The sequence below is a fragment of the Triturus cristatus genome, chromosome 3_2 (genome assembly GCF_964204655.1).
Source record: "Triturus cristatus chromosome 3_2, aTriCri1.1, whole genome shotgun sequence".
NCBI classification, from domain to species: Eukaryota; Metazoa; Chordata; class Amphibia; order Caudata; family Salamandridae; genus Triturus; species Triturus cristatus.
In genome coordinates, this window is record NC_140584.1 from 325,481,910 (window position 1) to 325,505,487 (window position 23,578).

Sequence of the window (23,578 nt, forward strand, 5' to 3'; positions counted from 1 at the left end):
TGGAGTGCACTCGCGGGAAGGTTATCTGGACCCAGGTGAGCTGATTTTTCTCTATCAGGCGTTTACCCCCACTTTTATTATTACCATCGGCCTTTGAATTGGAATCTCCGCAGTGTATTAGCATGTCGTTTGGTAGTGAATTTGCAGCCATCCTTTACGGACTGCTTGAGTTTCACATTATATTTTACATTTTGTGAGTCTCGCTTCCCGTTTTTGAATAACATTACGTTTTTTATTTAGGGGCTTGCAGTGCTTTCTACCTACTCCAACATTTCCACTTCAGGTGCTTTCTGGTTTCAGGTTCTACGAGAGCTGCTTTTGGATTCGTTCCTCGTTGATCGAACCGAAAATAGAAATGGGAGAAATAGGGACAGAACCTAATCGGTTTCCTGTTTATATCTAGCTGGTCGATGTATTCCCGCAATGTTTAGCCCCCGTGGAATCTAGGTAATTTTTTCTGATATAATATTAATCTACATCGCCTTTGCGTTAGGATAAATACAGCTATTGCTTCATGAGTAGCATCTCCTGACCCACCTTTGTGGATATCGAGTAGCTGACGCTCATTTCTTCTATTTCTCTATTTTGTCTTAGGTATCAAATTTGTTTTTGTTTTTCTTTGGCTCGGAACTGGAGGAATTTGATCTAGAATATTTCCGCAAGGAATTTTTCTTCTTTTTTTTTTCTCGTGATCTTAACGCAGGTAAGCATTTATCTGTGTACTTTCCTGCGCTTTGTTGTCTTGTTGTTTGTTTGTTTGTTTGTATATTCTCTGTATAAAGTATAGTTATGTGTTGTTTGATTCATTTTCTCTCTCTTTTCATTTTTTCCTCTTCCTGTTTTTAATTCTCTCTATGGTTGTTCTAAGTGCCTGTGTATTTGTTTATCTACGTTTGAATCAAATAGTACTAAAAAGAAAAGTGTAGTTATTCATTTTAAGGTTTTGGCACTCAAGTTGGAGTTCATTTATTCCTTGTTTGTTGCTATGTGGCATACATTGTGCATTGTGTTCGTGAGGAGAAGTTCTTTCTTTTCTTTTTTTCATGCATACACCTGATTCATTTCTTCAGTTTATTTTATTTTATTTTATCTTATTTCAACAGGTCCCAGCCTGTGGGGGTCTGTCTGTTACGCCCTGAAGAAGGTGGTACTCCTGATTAGGAGTTGTCTCACCGAAACGCGCGTCAGCGTTGTTTATTGGGCCTTTCTTACTCCCATTGATTATATTTGTATACTTTAGATAAGTGTTTCTACATTTATCTCGATCAACCATCAAAGTACCCTGGGATCATCCATTCCATCCTTTTGGATTGGGCCCACGAGTGTCTTTGGTCTTTTGTTGAATGAACTATGTAATGTTGTACGAATGTGAGCTGTTTGTATTTGAGTGTATGTATGTTTGATCAAAAACATTCCTTCTCCTCTCTCCCCTGGTTGGGAACCTGTTATTTCTTTCATTTTGTGTCATATACCTCCCTGTACAAATTTCTAGTACATATTGTGTGCTGTTGAATATTTTCATTTTTGTATTAATGTATTACATGATTTATTTACTGTGACTATTTTGGTGGAAGAATCCAACAAATTTTACCTATGTATTATAAAAAAGTGACATTAACAAATGAAATAAATTTATATTAACAAAAGGAAAAAATATATTTGTTATATTGACTGTTTCGTGTCTCTCCATTTTTGCATTCTTCTCTAGGGTGATTTTATGTGTTTGTATGCCACATTATCTTTATCCTACTTGAGTGTCATTCTTTCTGCATTTAGATATGTGATACACTGTACATTTTTCAATTTTAGGGGTAGAGTATATTCTGTTGTTTCTTGCTTGGCTTCATATGCTGTGAAGTCATGTGCCCTGGCCGCTGTGCCACATCTGTGCAAGTAGTGTCAGCATGTAGTTATAGGTAATTGGATGAACTTTTGTTTAGAACATTGCAGCTTGTGTATGGTGCTTAGGTGGGTTGTATAGGGAGTGCAAAGTTAAATCAATATGGTATTTGTAGAGCGCAAACTACTCATCCCTATGGGTGAGTAGAGCTGGGAATCAAAGCGAGAGGTCTGTGCTGCAAAGTTCGATGGTCTGGCCACTGCGCCGCAGCTGTGTGGAGAATACATTTTGGCGAGGGTGCGGGAGTTGGCGTTATGTGGCCCTAAAATAGGGGGCCTAAGTTGGAAGTTATAGGGTGGCTCTAAAAAGACCCCTTGTGTTCATTAGTTGGAGCTACATATGAGTGCTGATGCACAGCTTCAAGTTATTCAGGAAAACTCAGTTACCCTTATCTGTGAAGTGTACTCCATCACTTCTGTATATATCCGCCATATCAAAACGTATGTTGTTGTTGTATATGGACCCCATTTTGTGGTCTCTGAGGTATGCAGAGACCGCTTTGTTGACTTTTTTCCGAGATTTTTCAATCTGAGGACAAAATTGTTCAGACCATTTCCACTTCTGTCTTTGGCATATATTGGAATATACAAAGACAGTTTCAGGCAAAAGTATCATCAATTGTCCAAAGGTGTCCTTCATAAGCATTTCCAAATCTACCCCAGTCAATGTGCCTAGGTCGTTTCCACCACAGTGCACAACCATGAGGTCAGGGTGATGGAAATGCAAACAGGTTTTAACCAAAGGCAACAATTGGTGCCACTTCAATCCTCTCTGACCAAACCATTTAATGTCCACATTTTTAAACCTAGGTCTAAGTCAATACGCCTCTGTTCTGCATACCTCTTGCACCAGAAAACATAGCTATGTCCTACGATCCACACTAGCATTTTGAAGGTATGGCTGGAAGGTATGGAAAGATGTCTGTAGCTCATGCAGTTCCTTCATAGAATAAGAGATATGTTTTTGAATTTTTGAAAACTAAAAGAATCAATGAACTATTGTAATTTGGTCTTGATTACCTACTGGCAGTCGCCAGTAGGCAGTTATCACTGTTAACCCCTTCGGGGGGTTTTCGGTGAGCGCGGCGCCGCTGTGCTCATGACGGAACCACGCTGTCATGAGTCACGGGTGAGCTGTGCTCATGATGGAATGGTTCCATCACGGCGCCGCCCACTTACGTTACACGCCCGCACAGGCGGGGAAAAGGCGCCGCGTGGGCGGAGCGGCCGCCAACGGCCGCAGCATGACGGAACCACTCCGTCATGAGCACAGCGCGACCGTGGCTCATGACGGAGTGGTTCCGTCATGAGCAGGGAAGGGGTTAATGGTCTGAAAGTGCGGTGTTGCTCAGAGTGGCGTGGTGGTGATATGATATGGTGCTACACTCGGGTATGAAACCGAGAGTCTAAACCGTGAGGTCATTGCTGTAAAGTGATGTGGTCTGGTGTTTGTAGCATACATGAGCAAGTAGTGTTAGTAGGTGTTTATAGCATACAGGGAGTGGGAAGAGAACTACTGACCGCTACTGTGTTGATAGTATACCGGAAGCGGGAAGCGAAGTAGTTACGTCTACGGTGTGTAGACTTGGGGATGAAATCGAGCTGATTGCTGTAAAGTGATGGGCTCTGGGCGGTGTGGGATACTAGCCGCTGTAGTATAAGTGTGTAAGTAGTGTTAGTATGCGTTTATAATATATAGGGAGTGGGAAGCGAACTACTCATCCCTACTGGTGTGAAGACTCGTGGATTAACCCGTGAGCCTAAATTGTGAGCTCATTGCTGTAAAGTGATGTGCTCTGGGCGCTGTAACATACTTGTGGAAGAAGTGTTAGTTTACGTTTATACAATATAGGGAGTGGGAAGTGAAAGTCTTACCCCTACCGGTGTCAAGACTCGTGGATTATACTATGAGCTCATTGCTGTAAAGTCATTTGCTCTGTGTAGTATTCCATTGTAGGTCATAGTAGAATGTTAGAATGTAATTCTACTAGAATCTAAGGGGCATATTATCAAGGAACGGCGTTAAAATGAAACTGCCGCTAAAACTGCAATAATGGGCTTGATAATATGCCGGAGAGAATTCCAATAGAAGCCCATGTTAACACCAGAACATGAGCTTCTATTGGAATTCTCTGCGGCATATTATCAAGCCCATTATCGCCGTTTAAGCGGCGATAATTTTAACGCCGTTCCTTGATAATATGGCCCTCAGTATGTAATATTAGAATGTAGGGCTGTCATGAGGGGAACTTTGCGGAGTTTGTACACGGTGCTGGATTAGACAGTTGCTTTGCTGTCTGCTCCTGTTAGTGGTTGTTTCATGTGTCTTGTTTTCTTGTAATAAATCTACTTATTGAATTCACTGCTGTCTGCCTCTTCACTACATAAATTTGGCGACGAGTGGGAGAAGGCAAAAAGAAGGCACCACTCAGCAATATTTCAAAATTGCTTGCGTTGTGCTGAAGACCCGTTTTGTTTGTGTAGCTGTTTGTACTCATGCCAGGGTCGTCGGCTCATTGAACTATGTCATCTGTCTTCTGGTAGGATTTATATTTTTAGATTTTGTGCTTCCTCTGCTTCTTCATACATTCTGGTCGCTGTACTACACGTGTGTAAGTAGTGCTAGTATGCGTTTATACTAACAAATGCATCATGGCAGTAGGGAGTGCGACCTCTCAGGCACAGCTTATACAATGGCCCGAGGTGTGCATTCGCTGGACATTTGTGTTTGCTATTAGAGGGTGGTGCATGGCTTCCACCCTGTGATAGCAAATACTTGTTCGACTACTTGAAGGAAGAGGAGGAAAACCTCGTATCGCTGTAATAGAGAGGATGCGGATGGTAAAAATGGAGAGAAAAGAACAACAACAAAAAAGCGGGGTCTCACCCGTTATTTTAAATGAGGCCCCTGGTGGGTGGGTAATGTTCCGTGGCCAATCCAATTATTATATTGTGGGGTCTCTGTGGGACTGGGGATCTTAATGTCACATGTAAATTAGGCACGGAAGGTCACAGAGACGTTTTGCAGCCTAGGGGAGCGCCACCTTCCCAGGTATTGTTTACTAATTGTTCAGGGGGTTCGAGGCAAACTGAAGTCCCGGGATCGCCACACTCCGGGTCTTTATTTAAATATGCAGGGTGGGCCTCGGCAGTCCCTGAAGCCTCGGTGGTCCTAGGCAGTGCCTTATTTGTTCTGTAATCACACGGGCAGTACTTATGGTGTTATAAAGTGATACACTCATAGTACTCTTGCAGTTGTACAATTACCCAGGCTTCATTTGTCTAATAGTCAGTTAGATTATGTTTGGTAGGTGCACTCTAATATTAAATAATGTTGTCCTTAAAATCTCCTATAAACAGATGATTTTCACAATAAACAATAGACAAGTGTAGTCAGAAAACGAAGACCTATACACTCAGTTATTTATTTGAAAAAATAAGTAACCTTTATTAAAACAGAAATAAATAGAAATGTAACTTTAATAGAACAGTATAATAAAAAAAACGTGGGTTGGACTCCAGTGGAAGCTGCGTAGGAAACCTGCAAGACAAAAATGAAACATAAGTATGTGTGCTATGTGGAAGAGGTAAAGAAAGGTAGTCCGAATGAAAGGACCATAGTGAGAATGGAAGGAAGGGGGTATGGGTGGAAGGGAGAAGGGGAGGAAGAGTCAAAAGAAGAGAGGGAGGAGGAGACAGAGCGTCAGCCTATTGCACCCAGCCCTTAGTGTTTACCCTCCGTCACCCGTTTGTCTAGGACGCTGGGGTCTGCGAGAAAGAGTGTGGTTCAGCAAGTCCTTAAAATTAAATACATGAGGCCCGAGATTATGGGACATATTATGAAGGAAGGGCAATAACATTATCGCCGCTTTAGCGGCAGGAAACTGGCGCTAAAACGGTGATAAGGGGTTGAAAATATGCCCTTGTGAATTCCCTTAGAAGCCCAGGTTCTGGTGTGAACATGGCCTTCTATGGAAATTTACAAGGGCATATTATCAAACCCTTATCGTCGCTTAAGCGGCAGTTTTCTGTCGCTAAAGTGGTGATAATGTTATCGCTGTTGTTTGATAATATTGTCCTACATTATTGGCTACGGGAAAATCGCTTGCATGCACCTGTGCACCCAGGGTAATGCACCCCAACCCCTTCCCCCGCACTGTGCTCAATTGAGGCTTCACTGCTCACCTGCCACCACTGGTGGTTCCCACGACGTGTTGGTGCACGCTCCTAGTCCGGGTTATGTTTGTACGATAGACCAGGTCTCCGGTCGGGGACGGTGTCTTGATACCACGATGGAAGGTGTCAGAATGCCGGGGCATCATTGTGGGGTCATCTCCTACTCTGTCCTTCTTGTGGCAATCAATGGAATGTCTGAAAAGGGAGAAATGATTTAATGGTGGAACCGTCTGGAGGTAAATGAAGGTTTATTTCAAGCTTGATAGAAAATAGGAGTTGAGCGCATCCTTCGTTTTTGAAGTACGATCTACCAACTGTTAGTGGTAATCATGGTTCAAAGAGGAGTTGGAGTGCACGAGAATACACAAGGTTAAATAATAATATGTTATGCCTACGTTCACATACAAAGGAACAGAGTGCATGCTAGAAGCATAATGTGCGCGTGTAATGCAGTGGCAGGAGCCTGTGTGCATGTACACTTAGTAAGGAGCTCACTACAGTGTCCTAAAAGCCAACGCCACGTGTCTGTAGGGCAGCGCTGCCCGCTGGCTCAGGCCTACAGTACGGTCCAGCAGGTCCTTAAAATTAGACTGATGTGACTGAATGAGGTCAGAGATCACATCATTACACACGGCAACATCGCTTTCTTGCACGTGCGCATTCAGGGTGATGCACACACCCCTCACGCAGAACCGCCCTCAACAGGTGTCTGTAGCGAAGCACTGCCCGTAGGCTCAGGCCTACCTTATGGTATAGCAGGTCTTTAAAATGAGACAGAGATGTGACTGAATGAGGTAAAAGATCACATCATAACACATGGCAATATCGCTTATTCGCACGTGTGCAGTCTGGCTGATGCATCCCATCCCTCACGCAGCACCGTGCTGAAGAGGTGTCTGTAGGGCAGCGCTGCCCGCTGGCTCAGGCCTACAGTACAGTCCAGCAGGTCTTTAAAATGAGACAGAGATGTGACTGAATGAGGTCAAAGATCACATCATAACACTTGGCAATATCGTTTGTTTGGACTTGCGCAGCTAGGCTGAAGCACCCCACCCCTCTCGCCGCAGCGCGCTCAATTGGAGGCCCTGTGCATCCAGGCTGCTCTGCTTATCTGTTGTCATTGTTGTGTGAGCAAACACTACGGGCAGCAGTGCTCACAATTGAGATGGAGTGTTGATTGCAGGAGAGTGTACACCTCATGGATCCCTTTCGTAGACAACGGGCAGTAGGGCTCACAATTTAGAGACTGTGTTGATTGCCAGGATGGAGTACACCTCATGAATCCATTTCTTTTTTTTAATTACACATTGTGATATGCGAGGTGGATGCGGCAAATCATTTGAGGTAGTGTGGAAGAAGAGGGACGTGTGGCGTCGTGGTTATCCTAATTATACGTACGCAAAGTGGGCTGGGCTTGCGGACGCCAGGCCACCGTAGGGGTGTGAATAATTATTCCGGGGACTTGGACGTTGTTCAGTTCCTGCCTGGCCAGGAAGTGTACTTATGTGAGTTTCTTTTGTAGTTTTGACCTCGCAGAGTGTGCAATTTAGATTAGTGTAGCAGGTGTCGGGAGGACGGAAACTATTGTTAATGAGATGGCATGTGATCTAGGATGTGCAGTCTGCCCGTGGCTGATGATGCTCCATAGAGCCAGCAATACCCAGGCCGAAAGGCAGCACAATAATGTGCAGACACACACACCAGAGGCATCGTGTAACACATATTTGTTTTTTGATGGAACGTTTGAGATGCATGGCAATCACACGTGGTAGGCTAATGTACAGAGCAGGAATATTGATCAAGATGATCGTTGCATGTTGTGTGTAGTATAAGGTATGTGTATACAGGAAAACACTTTTCAAAAAAGCTTTCTAAGCAGAAGAGGTGTCTCTCATCAAACGCTGTAGAGAGAATGAGTAAAATGGGTGGGGCCCTACAACTGTTACAATGGGAAATGTTATGAACCAATCAAATGCTTTTTTTTAGGATCACATGGCAAGCGCGCAAGGGGGCAACATCTGACGCGATTTTGACAAAATATATTTATCATAATATAAGTTTATTACAGTTAGAAATATATAAATGTTTAAAATAATTTCGATTTTCGCGTGCTCTCATATACTGTTTAAAGGTATTTAGATATACTTTTGAGACAAAAAAAAAGGGAATGGCATACCCGGCGCGATACTATACGTCTGTAATGTAACACAGGGCCTGGCAGTGTGTACTCGTCGAAAACGCAATGCGCAGCAGGCGCGACCCCATACGTACATGACGCAACGCGTGGCTTGGTATTGCGTACCCGTCGGATACCAAAGTAATACCTGCGGTGACTTCATGCGTATATGATGTTACGCGGGACGCGTTGCCACGAACTCGCCGGATATGAAATGTGCATCATTTACGAGTTTAGCAATATGGCGGATAGGATTTGTGTGGTGATGGAGCTTGGTACGCTACCGGTATGGGAGTTCAGTTTTCTCCCTCCAAAAAAAATATACATATTTTTTGGGGAAGATATAAAATATTACATGATTTTTAAAGTTAAAAACAAGAAGAATAATAGAGTTCCAAAATATTTAAAAATATAATAGAAAAAATATAGGTTTTATAAACATTAAAATATGAAATTAACATTTAAAACACCTTCGAAATTCACTGAAAAAAACATAGGTTTTACAGACATTATAGTTAGGAATTGGCATTTGAAAAACCTTAGAAATTCACTACAAAACATAGGTTTCAGGGACGTTATAGTTAGTTGAACATTTGACTCATATAAAACCAGAGAAATTTGCCTGTTATAGTTAGTTGAGCTAACTATAACTGGCGTGCCCGTAATGCACTGCTGATGATGTCACATATTAGATCATTCATGACATGGTCAGTGACATCACTGATGACATCACAGATGACATCTCAAATGACATCACTCATGACATTATCCACGTGACAATCTGATGCATATACTGATGCTCTAATATAAACTTTGATACACCCATTCTAAAATGCTGACTACTATTTTTGAAACCATACACAGAAGAATGCCATATACTACATTGCACTCACCATTTCCTAGGTCTACACACTCATCCAGTCACTTATACATGTAGTTACTCATCAATAGAGGACTATAATATGCACTCATACATCTATTCATGCAGTCACACGCTGCCACTCATCCATAGAGTTACTCACACGCCTAGTCAGTAATGCAAAGAATGAATCACATACCCATTTAATCATGTATACAGTTATACACACCAACTTCGCTATTTTTAGACGTACCGCATCACTTATTTATACAGATTCTAACACATATTTACTGTCTTATACAATCACTCGTAGAAACAGACACTTATTTATACACCCACTCTTGAAATAGCTTAGTCTCACGTATTCTTATTTATGTACTCCAACACTCACATATAGTGGCTTAAAACATATGTAGTTAGTCACAGATATACCACTGAGACATTTATTCACTCACCAACACACACATAGATACACTAGCTCACCCATACAGCCCTTTCCAGATGCACTTTTAAATCCATACAACCACTGAATCACCCACTCAGACATCTATGCACAGACTCATACACCCACCCACCCACACAGACACTCAAGGACCCATACAGACACTCAGACAACAAACCAATAACCGATATAGACACTCATGTAGGTATTCAGCAGCCCATGCAGTTGCTTACACACCAATGGAGAGACTAATACAGACTTTTACACAGTTTAGTCACTAACCCATGCATTCAGTAAGAAACGTTCAATCACTCACTTATACAGTCAGTCACACACATATGATATAATTCCTTTAGGCACTTGTCAATGCATTCATTCTTCAATACGCCTTGGCATATATATATAAAACATATTTACATTTTATAGAAACACGCATTCACTGGATGATGTCATGAGTGATGTCATGAGTGATGTCATTTGAGATGTCATCAGTGATGTCATCAGTGATGTCACTGACTACGTCATGAGTGATGTAATATGTGACATCATCAGCAGTGCATTGCGGGCGCGCGAGTTATAGTTAGCTCAACTAATATATATATATTTTGCAAATGGCACACCCTGAAACCTAATGTAGTGGCTTTGATAAATGCTTACCATACTCCTTGAGGAACCAAAAGTGATTTCTGGGTGATGAAGTAAGTTGGTACTTTGTTTGTTATGCATGTTTTTTTGGGTGTTCTTTTAGAATTGTCTAATGGTCTACATGGGAAGAATTTTGGAGGCATCTGTTAGACTTAGGGATGTGCTGTGAACTTATCATAATGAGTATATAGCTCACTGAATCATGGTATGTATCGGATAGATGCGTGAGGTATGGTCACCTTACACATCTGCCATAATTACCTTATGAAGTTTACATTTTCTGATGACTGGGCATGTGGATATCAGCAAGAGCGCTGGCTGCAGTCTGGATCAGCAGTGGTGCACATCAAGCACCAGCATAAGCACCACATGCACCATAGCAGTGAGTGTTAAGATCCACACAGAAGCTGAATTGTCACAGGGTATAACCAGAGTCACCACAATAGAGGGTCTATGAGTCCACTAGCGCTGAGAGTCATTACACAAGAATCAAACTGTGGACCCCCACCTGTGAGTTTCTGTGTTCAACCCAGTGGCGTAGCTAGACCTTTTGCCGCCCGTGGCAGTCCCTTTGTTTGCCGCCCATTGATGGCCTCAGGTAAGAGCGGGGAAGCGCTGGGGGGGGTAAGGGAAGGCCACCGCCCCCAAAACTCGTGCCACCGGGGGAAGACCACCCCGCCCTCCCTTGCTATGGCACTGGTAAAAACCCTTATGGGGTAATGGTAAACACATGCATCTCTGCAGACACGGTGGTGGGAATGTAGGTCCACCCTAGAACGGAAGTGATTCACAGTGAGGGCCACAGGCACAAAAATATTGGAACCAGGGCATGAGACACTAAACTCTTTCTTAGATTAATCATTTCTAGCCGGTTTCATCCTGTGACCTTGAGGGTACGAGAACATCTTATCAGGTGTAGCCTAGACTTCTTCATTTTCAATCTCTACCCTACATTACTATGTGGAAAACCATTCTCAACCTGTGGACATCCCTGTCACTTATTGGGGGAACAGGAAATATCTTCCATAGCTGTTTTTAAACCAGCACTTTGTCTCCCAGTACTGGAAAAACATGCATATCATACGTGCTGCCTTCCCTCCACATGTGCCATTTTACTTTTTTGTATTGCTCAATATTTATTCTGCTATGTATGTATGCATATTGTATTTTATAGCACTATGCAATGTCAAAGACAAACATAAAATCAATGAGTGGTACCTAAATATGAATAATAATGCATTATGGTTTAGTGTTCTTTGAAGAGGTAAATTTGCGAAGCGATACAGGGATGTTGTTCCAGATCATGGGTGCTTTCTCACCAGTACATCCCTTTATTGTGACTTTCAGACTATATTTATGTCTTCCCTGTTGTTGTTCATTATTTTGGTGCTCAGTATGCATTGCCACCAGTACACCTCTTTATTTCTGATTTTCATATGATACTTGTTTTCTCTGTTGTTATTCATTAGTCTGGTACTCAGTTTGCATTACCACCAGCGCACCCCTTTTTACCGATTTTTATATTATAATTGTGTTCAGTGTTGGTTTTCATTATTCTATGATCTCAGTTTGCAATGTTCCCAGTACACCCCCTTTGGAAATGGCCCTTTTTGCGAGGTTACCCCATACTTCTTGCCTTCTTCCTCCTTGGTTTTTTACTTTGTTTTTTGCTGGTTTTAGGTCTCTGGGCACTTTACCTCTGCTGACCCACACTAAAGTAAGTAAATAAGTATGTATTTATGTACAGTTTTTATAAAGCACATGAATGCCAAGGCTTCTTAGTGCTAGGGAGTGCTATTACTAATCAGAAGGGACAGGGAGGCAAGTACTTAGACCCCCCGAAGCAAAAAGCCAAGTCTTTAAGGATTTTTTGAACAATTGCCTTCTAGTTTGAGACCTCAATGTGAATGGCATGGTGTTCAAAAACTTACAGGCCAAGTGGAAGAAACCTCCCCCACTAGCCCCCCGACTTTGTCATCTTGGCCCTGGGAATGACCGACAATCCAGCGGTGAATGATCTAAGATTGCCTCGAGGGACATGCCACCTAAGGGACTTCTGAAAGTCGACAGGGCTGGAGTCATGGAGGGCCTTGTAGACAATGCACAAAGCCTTAAATTTCACCCTAGCCTGGACAGGCAGTCAGTGCAAGCCCCTGATGATCTTTGATAAGGGTCTAAATTTAGGGATTTACAGTATTATGCGGACTGCCGCATTCTGCAGTGATTGAAGCTTCGACTGCATACGCTTTTGGACTCCCAAATAGAGAGCATTACAATAGTCTATCTTCGATAGAACCAAGACGACAAATGCTGTTTTTTTGTTAGTCAATTGGGATGAAGGGAAAGATTTCTTTTGGGATCCTCAAGGTTTAAAAACAGGTGATGTGATTAATCTTATCTGATAAGGACAGCTGATCATCTAGCATGACTCCCAGATTTTTTACTTTTCGAATGGTGAGGGGCATGTTCCAGCAACGGCCGGCTACCAGGAGTTGTTCCAAAATGATGGGTAATTTCGGAATAGTAAGACCTCGGTTTTTGTGGTGATTAACTTGAGACAGTTTTCCTGCATCCATCTGATGATGTGTGCCATGCAGTTGTCAAACTTCTTTGCCACATCCTGTGACTTAGATGACAATGATAGTCCAGGTGCTCTGTGAATAAAATGTGTGTCAATGGCATTTGGTTCCTCCATGATTGGTATATTTGATTTACTAATAAGTCCCTAGTACAGTGCACTACATGTGCCCAGGGCCTGTAAATCAAATGCTACTAGTAGGCCTGCAGCACTGATTGTGCCACCCACATGAGTAGCCCTTCGAACGTGTCTCAGGACTGCCACAGCTGAGCCTGTGTATGCAGTTTTAAACTGCCAAGTCGACATGGTAAGTTCACCTACTTCCTAGGCCCAAACGTTGCCTTTTATTACATGTAAGGTACTCCTAAGGTAGGCCTTAGGTGACCCCCTGGGCAGGGTGCAGTGTATTTAAAAGGCAGCACATGTGCTTTTAAGTTTTAGATGTCCTGGTACTGAAAAACTGCTAAATTTGTTTTTCACTACAGCAAGGCCTATTTCTCCCATAGGTTAGCATTGGAGCTGGCTTGCAACATTTTACAAGCATAGCTTCCAGATTGGGAGTAGATAGAAAATTGGAGTTTGGTGTATCTGGACTCACAATTTCGAAACAGATCTTTTTTGAAGTTGGTTTTCAAATTACAGGTCTGAAAATGCCATTTTTAGAAAGTTGATTTGGGAAAAAGGGGGTGGTGATGGACAGAGTATCTGAATGATGCAGAATACTCTTACCAAGTCTGGGGTGGCAGAGTGGGCTAAAGAACGGTGATGGATCAAACCCAGATCTGTTGACTGGGTGTGAGTGTTTGATTGGTTCTAATGCTCCGTCCATCACCATCCCCTTTTGTACCACTTTGTTCGCCATAAGTTGGCAGGGTATGCTCAGACGTGAGTCCCTTGCTCACTTTGCCACTGGATTCAAGCAAGCCTGGCCGAAGACGGCTGAAATGCCAGAAACCGGTCCTAGGAAGCTTGTTTCCGGTCCAGGGAAGGCATGGCTTGGCAGTTCGGGCTGGACTGTTCCCAGAGGCACAGGGTCAGACTGATTTGCATATGGCCATGTCTGAACTGGGGTGGCAGAGTGGGCTAAAGAACGGTGATGGATCAAACCCAGATCTGTTGACTGGGTGTGAGTGTTTGATTGGTTCTAATGCTCCGTCCATCACCATCCCCTTTTGTACCACTTTGTTCGCCATAAGTTGGCAGGGTATGCTCAGACGTGAGTCCCTTGCTCACTTTGCCACTGGATTCAAGCAAGCCTGGCCGAAGACGGCTGAAATGCCAGAAACCGGTCCTAGGAAGCTTGTTTCCGGTCCAGGGAAGGCATGGCTTGGCAGTTCGGGCTGGACTGTTCCCAGAGGCACAGGGTCAGACTGATTTGCATATGGCCATGTCTGAACTGGGGTGGCAGAGTGGGCTAAAGAACGGTGATGGATCAAACCCAGATCTGTTGACTGGGTGTGAGTGTTTGATTGGTTCTAATGCTCCGTCCATCACCATCCCCTTTTGTACCATTTTTAGAAAGTTGGCATTTTCTTACTTTAACCATTTTGTGCCTTAGCCTGTCCCTAGAATACATGTCTGGGTCAGGGTTCTAGCTGGACAGTCAAACACAAAGGGAGCTGAGGTGTGCCCCTCATATCCTGATGGCCCATCACCAGGCTGATGGGTTTTCCTGAGCTAGAGTAGTGGGAGGAGTTGACACTTGTACCTGAAAAGGGCTGTGCCTGTCCCCACACAAAGAGCTGCATGTCCCCCTGGAGTGTGTCTGGTGCCAGGGATCTTGTAGTCTCCCTACTTCAATTAATCTGTTGGTACCCATCCAGCTCCATGGAACAAACATGTTTAAATCCAACTTACTTAGCAGCCACTGAAGGAATGAAGGACAACAGTGCAATCGCAGGGGACGAGCCAGGATCCAAGTCACTAGGAGCAGAAGCATCCCAGCATCCTATGCATTTTGAAGCAACAGCAATCGCGCAGGGCATCTGTACAAGTGAGTTGCATGTGCTTTGGTCAGGTATGGAAATAGGGACTGTGAATGGGGTAGAGGCAGGAGAGGTGGTAGAAAGCTGGATTTGGGATAATGCTGGTGTCAATGTGGAAGCTAGCGCCTGACTGGATTTTTGTAGGGAAGACATGTCAGAGTGAATGCCCTCTAGGAAATATACCATCTGGGTCTGCTGATTGGTATGGACCTGAAGGACATTCAGCACTGCTGTATGACCCACAGAGATCTGTCTCTGGTGGTCAATGGCCTCCACGCTCAGGGCTGCAGGGGAGATAGAGGCAGGGGGTGAAGTGATTGGCACAAATGAGACTCCTCCTGTCTTAGGGGAGCAGCAACAGGCAGCGGGCTGGGGCACAGCTGTGAGGGTGGAGATGGTGGGGAGATGGACTCAGATGTCGTAGACATAGGTTTAGGGGGATCCACCACCACCTGGGAACTGGAATTGCATGATAACGACATTGCTGTGATGTCCGTCAGCTCCTCAGCGGCACTTCCATCACCCTCCGTGCCACTGGTTCATTTTTTCTCACTGGCAACATGAGAATCACTGTGGCCAGCTACTTCCCCAACAGTCGTTGCACTGTCTCCCTCGATGCCCTGGTTGAATGCTGAAAAACAGATGAGAAAAGAAATTAGTTGAGATGTGCATGTTATATAGGTTTAATAACAACTCTGCCCACATTGTCGAACATCATAATTTGTACTTGGATGACAATATTAGGTCCTTTAGAGTTAAAAGCACATTAGTGAAAGCTACAAGACCTGTGCGCACATAATGTTGTCAGGAACATAGTTTAATGCAATGTCATGTCTATCCTTCTCAACATCTTAACCTCATCTATGTTCCAGTTGATGTTTTGTCTCTTACTCCTGATGCTCTCATAGTATACAACTTTTATCTCATGTGATCCAAGCGAGAATAGACCTTCTACTAAAAAATGGAAGAACACTGCAGCCTTAACATACAGCATATAGTTAACTCTCCCAATCCAGAGCTTGTGGAACAGCAGGTGCCCTGCTTCATTTAACATAGTTTGATGAGTCAACATCAAGATGTAGGAGTCATGGAATAGGCTATTTCACACGGATCACATTACTGTTGCACATCTGTCCATTAGCAGATGAAGCAGATATAAGTGTCACATGTATGTCTCATATAGAAGTTACACACAGAATATAGGCATAGCAAGGCAAAAATGTATGTCTACAAGTATTGTGTCATGTCAGCACATTGCAATAATCAAATGTACTGTAGACACAGATTGCAACACTTTTAACAGTTTGCCATGTAAACACAACTTATCACACTGCCAATAACAATGACTTAATATTACTTCAGGGACATGTGGCTTACTATACCACCATGGCTGGTAGAATCATTGTGTGTCCACAATCTTAGTGGACAACATTTTACTAGATACCTTTTTGACAATGCTATTTCTTATTGTGTGCATCCTGCTGATGCCCATATCTCACAAGGACGAGTCAGCCTATCCCTCCCTGATTAATATCATCAGTCACATATTGTCCAGATTAGATATCGTTGTGTTCTTCGCCTGAATATATTTGCCCTTCTAAGATGTCGGTAAAGCCACATTTCAAGATATCTGAGTTACAGTGCTAAACCATAGTTTTATTTCCACACAAAGATTAATGCCCCTTGTAACAACGATCAATACCATTGCGAATGCGTAACTTTCACTTTCATGGACTTACCCCCCTTACAATCTAACACCTATTTTGTTTGGAAACACAGACATCTGTTGTCACCTACACATGGTCCAAAAGATGGAATTAGCTCAAATTTAGATAGGATGTATTCTTTCACTCACTTATGGTATGGTTCAGTCTGACATGTGACATCAGTACACAACTAAACACCAACAAAACGTAAGTACTCATCATGGGCCCAAACCCAGACCCCTGAAACGACACCTGTTGCCCCCCCCCGCCCTCGGAAGCCCACCCACCCCCACGGACCACGCACGCATCCTGGGAATCATCCTGGACTCAGAGCACAAAATGGACCGCAAGATCAACTCCGTCTCGTCCTCCTGCTTCCGAAGTACTGGGTATTTTAGACCCAGCGGTGCAGGGGCACACACCCTATGACTTCTGGGTTTCACCCTGTTCCGGACCTACAGAAACACAGAGTCTTCTGGGTGAAGTCAAAGAATCGTTTATTGGCTGCAGACCAATGACAGATATCCTAGAAGTACAACAGCGTGTATGTTCTCAGGAGACTGCTGAAAATCATAGAAACGGACTTCACTTTAAATAGGCCTTTTTCTGGCCTCAAGCATACATTCCTAGGTTTTATGATACGGCCATATACAAGTATATATTACAAAGAAAAGACAGAGTCATGATGACCATCCCACATTCCAATTCGGCCAGCCCACAATGATTTACACAGTAAGGTTCAGATCCCACATTTGATGTTGTCAGACCCCCCAATAAACATGAGCATCTCCTGTTTTGGGAAACAAGTCATAAAGCAGGAACAAGCAGGTGTGGAAGAGATTAGCCGGAGGTTTCGGTAGAATGAAAGGGTTTTATGGTGGGTCAAGCCCTGATGCTAATCACAGGTGGACGGAGGAAGGGGAGCTCGTGAGACCGGTTTGACCCGGGGCAGCAGAGCCAGCTGCCCAGGTCACAGAGAAGTCAGAGGAAAGCACATGTACTGTGAGGCCCGTGTTTGCTACATTATAGCCTATGTGAGGGCAATGACAAGATGGCCACTGCTTCCAAAATGGAACCCGCGTAGTGAAGCGGAATAACGTGTACACAGTGCATTCATAACTAGAACGGTATATAAAACACTCGTACATGTCGCATTTACCATTTGCGGTTCGCTAGTATCGAGATAGACAGGGGTAGGGCCCTGTCCCCTACGCGGTCTCAGAGATTAAAGTACGACAGACCCTCCTTTTGCCCTTACATAGGCAATCACTACACTCATCTCAATCCGAGTCTAGGTCAATGTTCGCAAAGTCATGGAGATGTTGCTGTAGCATCATCCTATTACTTAGCTCGTCCCTCGATACAGGTTTCCTTACACATAAGGTAGCACAGAGGCCACATATCGCAGGAGCACACTGTATGCACAGACAGAACAGGAAAAGGATGGCTAAGATCATTCCAATGACCATTAGAACTTTCCAACCCCAGGCAGATATCAGTTCCCAGAACCATCCCATCAGTGACCAATCTCCCTTATCCACGTGTATGGCTTCAGATATCTTATGGAGTTTGGAGATGGCTTGATACACTGTTGGAGCGTTATCTGGTATGAAAATGCAGCAACTGGATTGAATAACCTTGCATACTCCACCGCGGTCTGCTAGGATAACGTCTAGAACCATGCGGTTCTGTAAAGTCATAAGGCGATCCGCTTGGAGCTCAGCTGTCAGATTACTAAGGGCACCAGCCGTTACATTTATAGTGGATTCAACCACACGTGTCAGTTGTCGCAGGTTCCTACTATTGACCATAGGTCCCCAAAACGGCAGGAAACCCAAGAAGAAGTCTCCTGCTTCCTGACCGGCAGTATCCTCCTTACTAATCACGCCTCTCACAACTCTGGTCTTGTGATAGTCGGAGGCAGCAGTAAATGTAGGCGGTAGCAAGTTCGCAATATAACATGTGCCCGAGAAATCAGGGGGCAACCATGTATATGCTCGGTCATTACAGATGAAATATGTGCCCTTAGCAGCTAAAAACGCAGGGGAGAACTGTGACGGGAAAGTGTACGTTTCAGTACAGTCACTTCTTCCCAGTTGAGCTCTAGGATTCTGACCATTACCCTGTAAGCAGAACCGTCCCATGTGGGGTACGACCCAGATTGGAGACGAGATTTTCCGCTGTTTCTCACCCAGACTAATACTATACCCCGTCGCGTTCCATCCTACATAAGGTCTCAACTCTTCTTTGGGAATGGACGAGTATGCGTCAATATCTCTACTCATATCGGCAACTCCTTTCATCAAAGCCTTATTATTGGTGATGGGTCTGATGGAACGCGGTTGGCGAGGGGAGTACGTATCTAGAGCATAGAGAAACATGGTCTGGAATGCCCATGACGATCCATTGTAACTATACAGCAGCACCAGGTAGGGAATACCCTTATTAATGGTATGTGGCATTAACCCACACACCCAGCAATTGGTCGTATTCATTACTAGTTGGTGCTGGTGCAAGAGCTGGATAAACGAGTTATTTACAAACTCGGATCGTCTGGTCTGCTCGTGCTCAGGCAAAGGGTGAAAAGAGTGAGAGGAGGCAGTAGAAGGAGATATAGGCTGTTGAGTGGGTGCAATGGGCTTTTGAGCGGAGAAGAACACAAATCCTACAATAAACATTACTATACTACACAGTGTAAAAAGGCACAAAAAGACAAAACATTTACTTTTCATAATTCTACATATCCTTGCTTTGAAGTTCATTTCCTCAACGGGTCTCTCCATCATAAAAAACTCCATCCTCTACTCGGGCCGCTCGCGGCGGATGAGTTTCTTCTGCTAAGGAGTACGCCTGTCAGTCCAGGGAAACGCCCTAGACCAACCAGAACCGTCGACCTAACGTCTTCAGCCTGTACCCCAAAGTCTTGGCACCGCGACCCTGCGGCAGAACCCGGATGGTGGTTCGAAAAACAAAAAATCAAGAAAGTCTTTCAGATGGGAGAGCAAAAAATGTCAAAAAGGAAATAGTAAGGAAATCTTTATTTGTCCATGGGCCTAGGTCTCAAATTATAACGGAGACGGCCAGGTGCTGTTTGGTCTCGGAACAAAAGTTCAGGCTGAGTGGTGTCCAGTCGATTTGATGGTGGCACAGCTTCCTGCAGAATATTGTCACTCTCTTGGTCTGAAACTGTGCCTCTTATGCGTGCGTCACTGAATGGTATGAAACGAGGTACAGTGTCTGTCTCAGAGTCGGCGATACCCTCCTGGACCCACTGGTCATACGGCAGAGGCAAGGGGACTACTTTGCAGTGGGTGCCATGGATCCAGTGCTTCCTCCCTTTCACTCGCACTGCTGATCTTGTCGACAGTAGAACAAGGTGAGGGCCGATCCAGCGAGGCTCGTCGTTGCTCTTGCGCTGGAAATTCCGGACTAGCACCCACGTACCAGGGTTGATAGGGTGTCCAGGAGTTTCAGAGGCTTGAGGGAGAGTATCATGTACCTGTTGGTGCAAAACACGCAGTTTAACAGTCAAATCATACAGGTAATCGAGCAGTACTGGATGCTCTATCTCACTGAACTTCGTAGGCCTCGGTACACCCCATATGTTGGCCGGACGGCCACAAACTACCTCGTAAGGACTAAGTCCCACTCGTGAGTGTACGGTCATTCTGGTGGACAGGAGTGCTAGAGGCAGAGCGTCAGGCCATTTAAGACCGGAGCTCGCCTGGATTTTGGCCAGCTTGAGCTTTAAGGCTCCATTGTAGCGTTCTACTAATCCAGCTGATTGGGGGTGATTTGCAGCATGGAATTTCTGCTGGATGCCTAATCCTTCACATACATCCTTCATCACTTTACCCACGAACTCACTTCCGTTATCACACCACACCATTCTTGGCATTCCAAACCTAGGGAAGAACTCTTTCACAAGGGCTTTAGCTGTGGATAGGGCAGTGTTATCTTTCAGAGGATAAGCCTCTATCCATTTCGAGAAAGCACAAACAACCACCAGTACATATTTCAGGTTGTTGCATCTTTCCATGTGAATAAAGTCCAGCTGCAAAACTTCGAATGGACATGATGGGGGTGCAAAGTGACCAGCTGGAGTTGGGGTTCCCCTACCAGGGTTGTACTTCAAGCATACCATGCAATTCTTGACCACATTCTCTGCACACTTGGGAATCCCAGCATTCTGCCATACTGGAGCCAACAACTTACAAATTCCTTTTATACTGATGTGTGCCATTCCATGTGCCATAGTAACCACTGGAAGCACATATGCGTCAGGTAACAACCATCGCCTATGTTCTGTCAGATCAATCCAGCAACCATTCTCATCCAACTTACCCATACTTTCTCTCCACTTGCTTAACTCTTCCTCTGTGGCTTCAGCTTGAAGCAACTTCACACTCTCTATTGTGTTTTCACACATCCCAACATCATTAACCCATCTTGCGGGGCCTGCAACATACATCCTAGTCTTCACATTCTGTGCCGTTTCTTTCGCGGTCTCATCAGCAAACGCATTCCCACGTCCAACATCATCTGTAACTTTCCTGTGCGCACTGCATTTCATGATCGCAACTTGCAACGGTAAGGTCAGTGACTCAAGGAGATCATTCACCAGCTTGCCATTCTGAATTTTAGCTCCATGTGACGTCAGGAACCCACGCTCTTTCCACAATCGCTCAAAATTATGAGCCACGCCAAAGGCGTACTGGCTATCTGTATATATGTTCACTCTCATTCCTTCAGACAACACGCACGCTCTTGTGAGGGCGATTAATTCTGCTGCTTGGGCCGAATTATGTGGCACACGCGCAGTTTCAACAATCGTGTGCAAAGTCGTGATAGCATATGCAGCAGTCGTGTCACCATTAGGGAGCTTTAAACACGAACCATCCACCCATAAAGTACCATCACACTCAGTCAGGGGAGTATCTTTTAGATCCACTCTTCCTTTCGTCTCTTCTTCCGTTCTGAACAGACAGTCATGTTGCTCAATCTCATCTGAGTCTGCTGGAATTGGCAATAACGTAGCTGGATTCAGCGTATTACATCTCTTTATGTGTATGTGATTGGCTAACAGTGTAAGCTCATAGCCTGATAATCGCGCACTAGTCAAGTGCTGTGTCTTGGTCCTGTTTAATAATGTGTCTACAGCATGTGGAACCATAACGATCAATGTGTTGTCCATTACCAAACCAGCAGATTGTCGGATAGACATTGCTGCAGCAGCTGTCGCTCTCAGACAGCTTGGCAATGCCCTCGCTACAGGGTCCAAGGTGGATGAAAAATATGCGCATTGGGCGCGGTCTGTCGCCAAAAGGCTGTGTTAACACTGACAACGCACATCCATCTTTCTCGTGAACATACAATGTAAAAGGCTTACTGTAGTCAGGGGTACCCAACACAGGAGCTGAGCACAATGCATTTCGCAATTCCACAAAACTTTTCTGGCACTCTTCAGACCATGGGATAGGATTTGGTGTGTCTTTACATGTTAATGCTAACAAAGGTTTTGCCAGCAAGGAAAAACTAGGGATCCAATGCCTACAGTATGAGGTAATTCCCAAGAAAGCACGCACTTCTCTCTGTGTTTTTGGCACACTCAACTGTGCAATAGCTTGAATTCTCTCTGGGGTCAGTTTCCTTCCCTCCTTCGATAAGAGATGACCTAAGTAGGTCACTTCTTGTCGACAATATTGCAGCTTAGAGAGAGACACCTTGTGATGGAAAGCAGATAAATGGCGCAACAATGACAATGTGGCTTCTTTGCAGATCTTTTCAGTATCCGCGGCGATTAGTAAATCGTCCACGTACTGAATCAGGATAGCGCCACTAGGTAAAACAAGTACATCAAGTTATGCTTTCAAAGCTTGACTGTATATGGATGGACTCTCACAGTATCCCTGGGGAGCGCGTTTGAAGCGGAAGCTTCGGCCTCCCAGACTAAAACCAAAAATGTCTCTGCTCTCTTCTGCAATTGGGATACTAAAGAAAGCATTCTTCAAATCGATCACTGAAAACCATGCAGCAGAGGCTGGAATCATTGTTAACAAGGCAGTTATATCAGGGACAACTTGAAACTGTGGTACAACAATCTTATTAACCTCTCTAAGATCAATCACAAATCTGTAAACAGGTGGCTGTGAAAGGTCCGTTCGTTTTAAGACAGGTAAAATCGGACTATTGCAAACGTTGCCTCTTGTCTCTTCAATCACACCCTTATTAATCAAGTCGCCGACAATGTCTAACAACGCTTTCTGGCCTTCATTAGAGATCTTATACTGGGGAATACGTGGCAGTCTGACATTAGCCTTTAGAGTCACCACGTATGGCGGTATCTCCAAGAGGCCCACATCATTGGGACCAGTAGCCCAAAGGGCATCCGGAAGGGATGACAGTTCAGGCGGCATTGTATTCTTGGACAAGTACATCGGGGAAATCACTTTCTTACCTAATGTAAGCTGTACTCCTGAAGGAGAACAATACAGGGTAGCATGCAATCTCTTCAACAAATCTAATCCCAACAAATTCTCTCCACAACCTGTTGTCAGAATCAGGGGTGCTTTCAGCTCGCAAGGCCCAACAGAAAGTGGCATAGGACTAGAAATCGGGTTCCTAACAGGGGCGCCAGAAAAACCTACTGAAACATTGATGTCGCCAGACAAAGGTGCGCCAGGGAGTTTGGAATGCATAATTGAACTCTTTGCAGCACCAGTGTCTAGCAGAAAAGGCTCCGTTACATTTGCTGTAGTCACCTCAACGTACGGTCCACTCTGATCCACTGGCACTGAAACAACTCCCTCTCTCTGTCTATGGCTGTCCTAGTAATCATTATTTTCTGCATCACCATCCTCTGCATAATAATTATTATTATAATACTGAGCCGTATTACTAGTCGCATTAGGTTGCTGATCAAAGCTATTAATGGTATTTTGAGGCGGCAGAGGACGCGCGTTCTGGGGAGCATTTCCACGCCCTCTACCTCTAGGAGCCTGCTGACCACCTCTACCTCTTGCGCCATACATATTACCGTTCCGCTGTAGTAATTTAGGGCAACTATATTTATAATGACCTTCCTCTTTACAGTATGAACATTGGTTGGGACC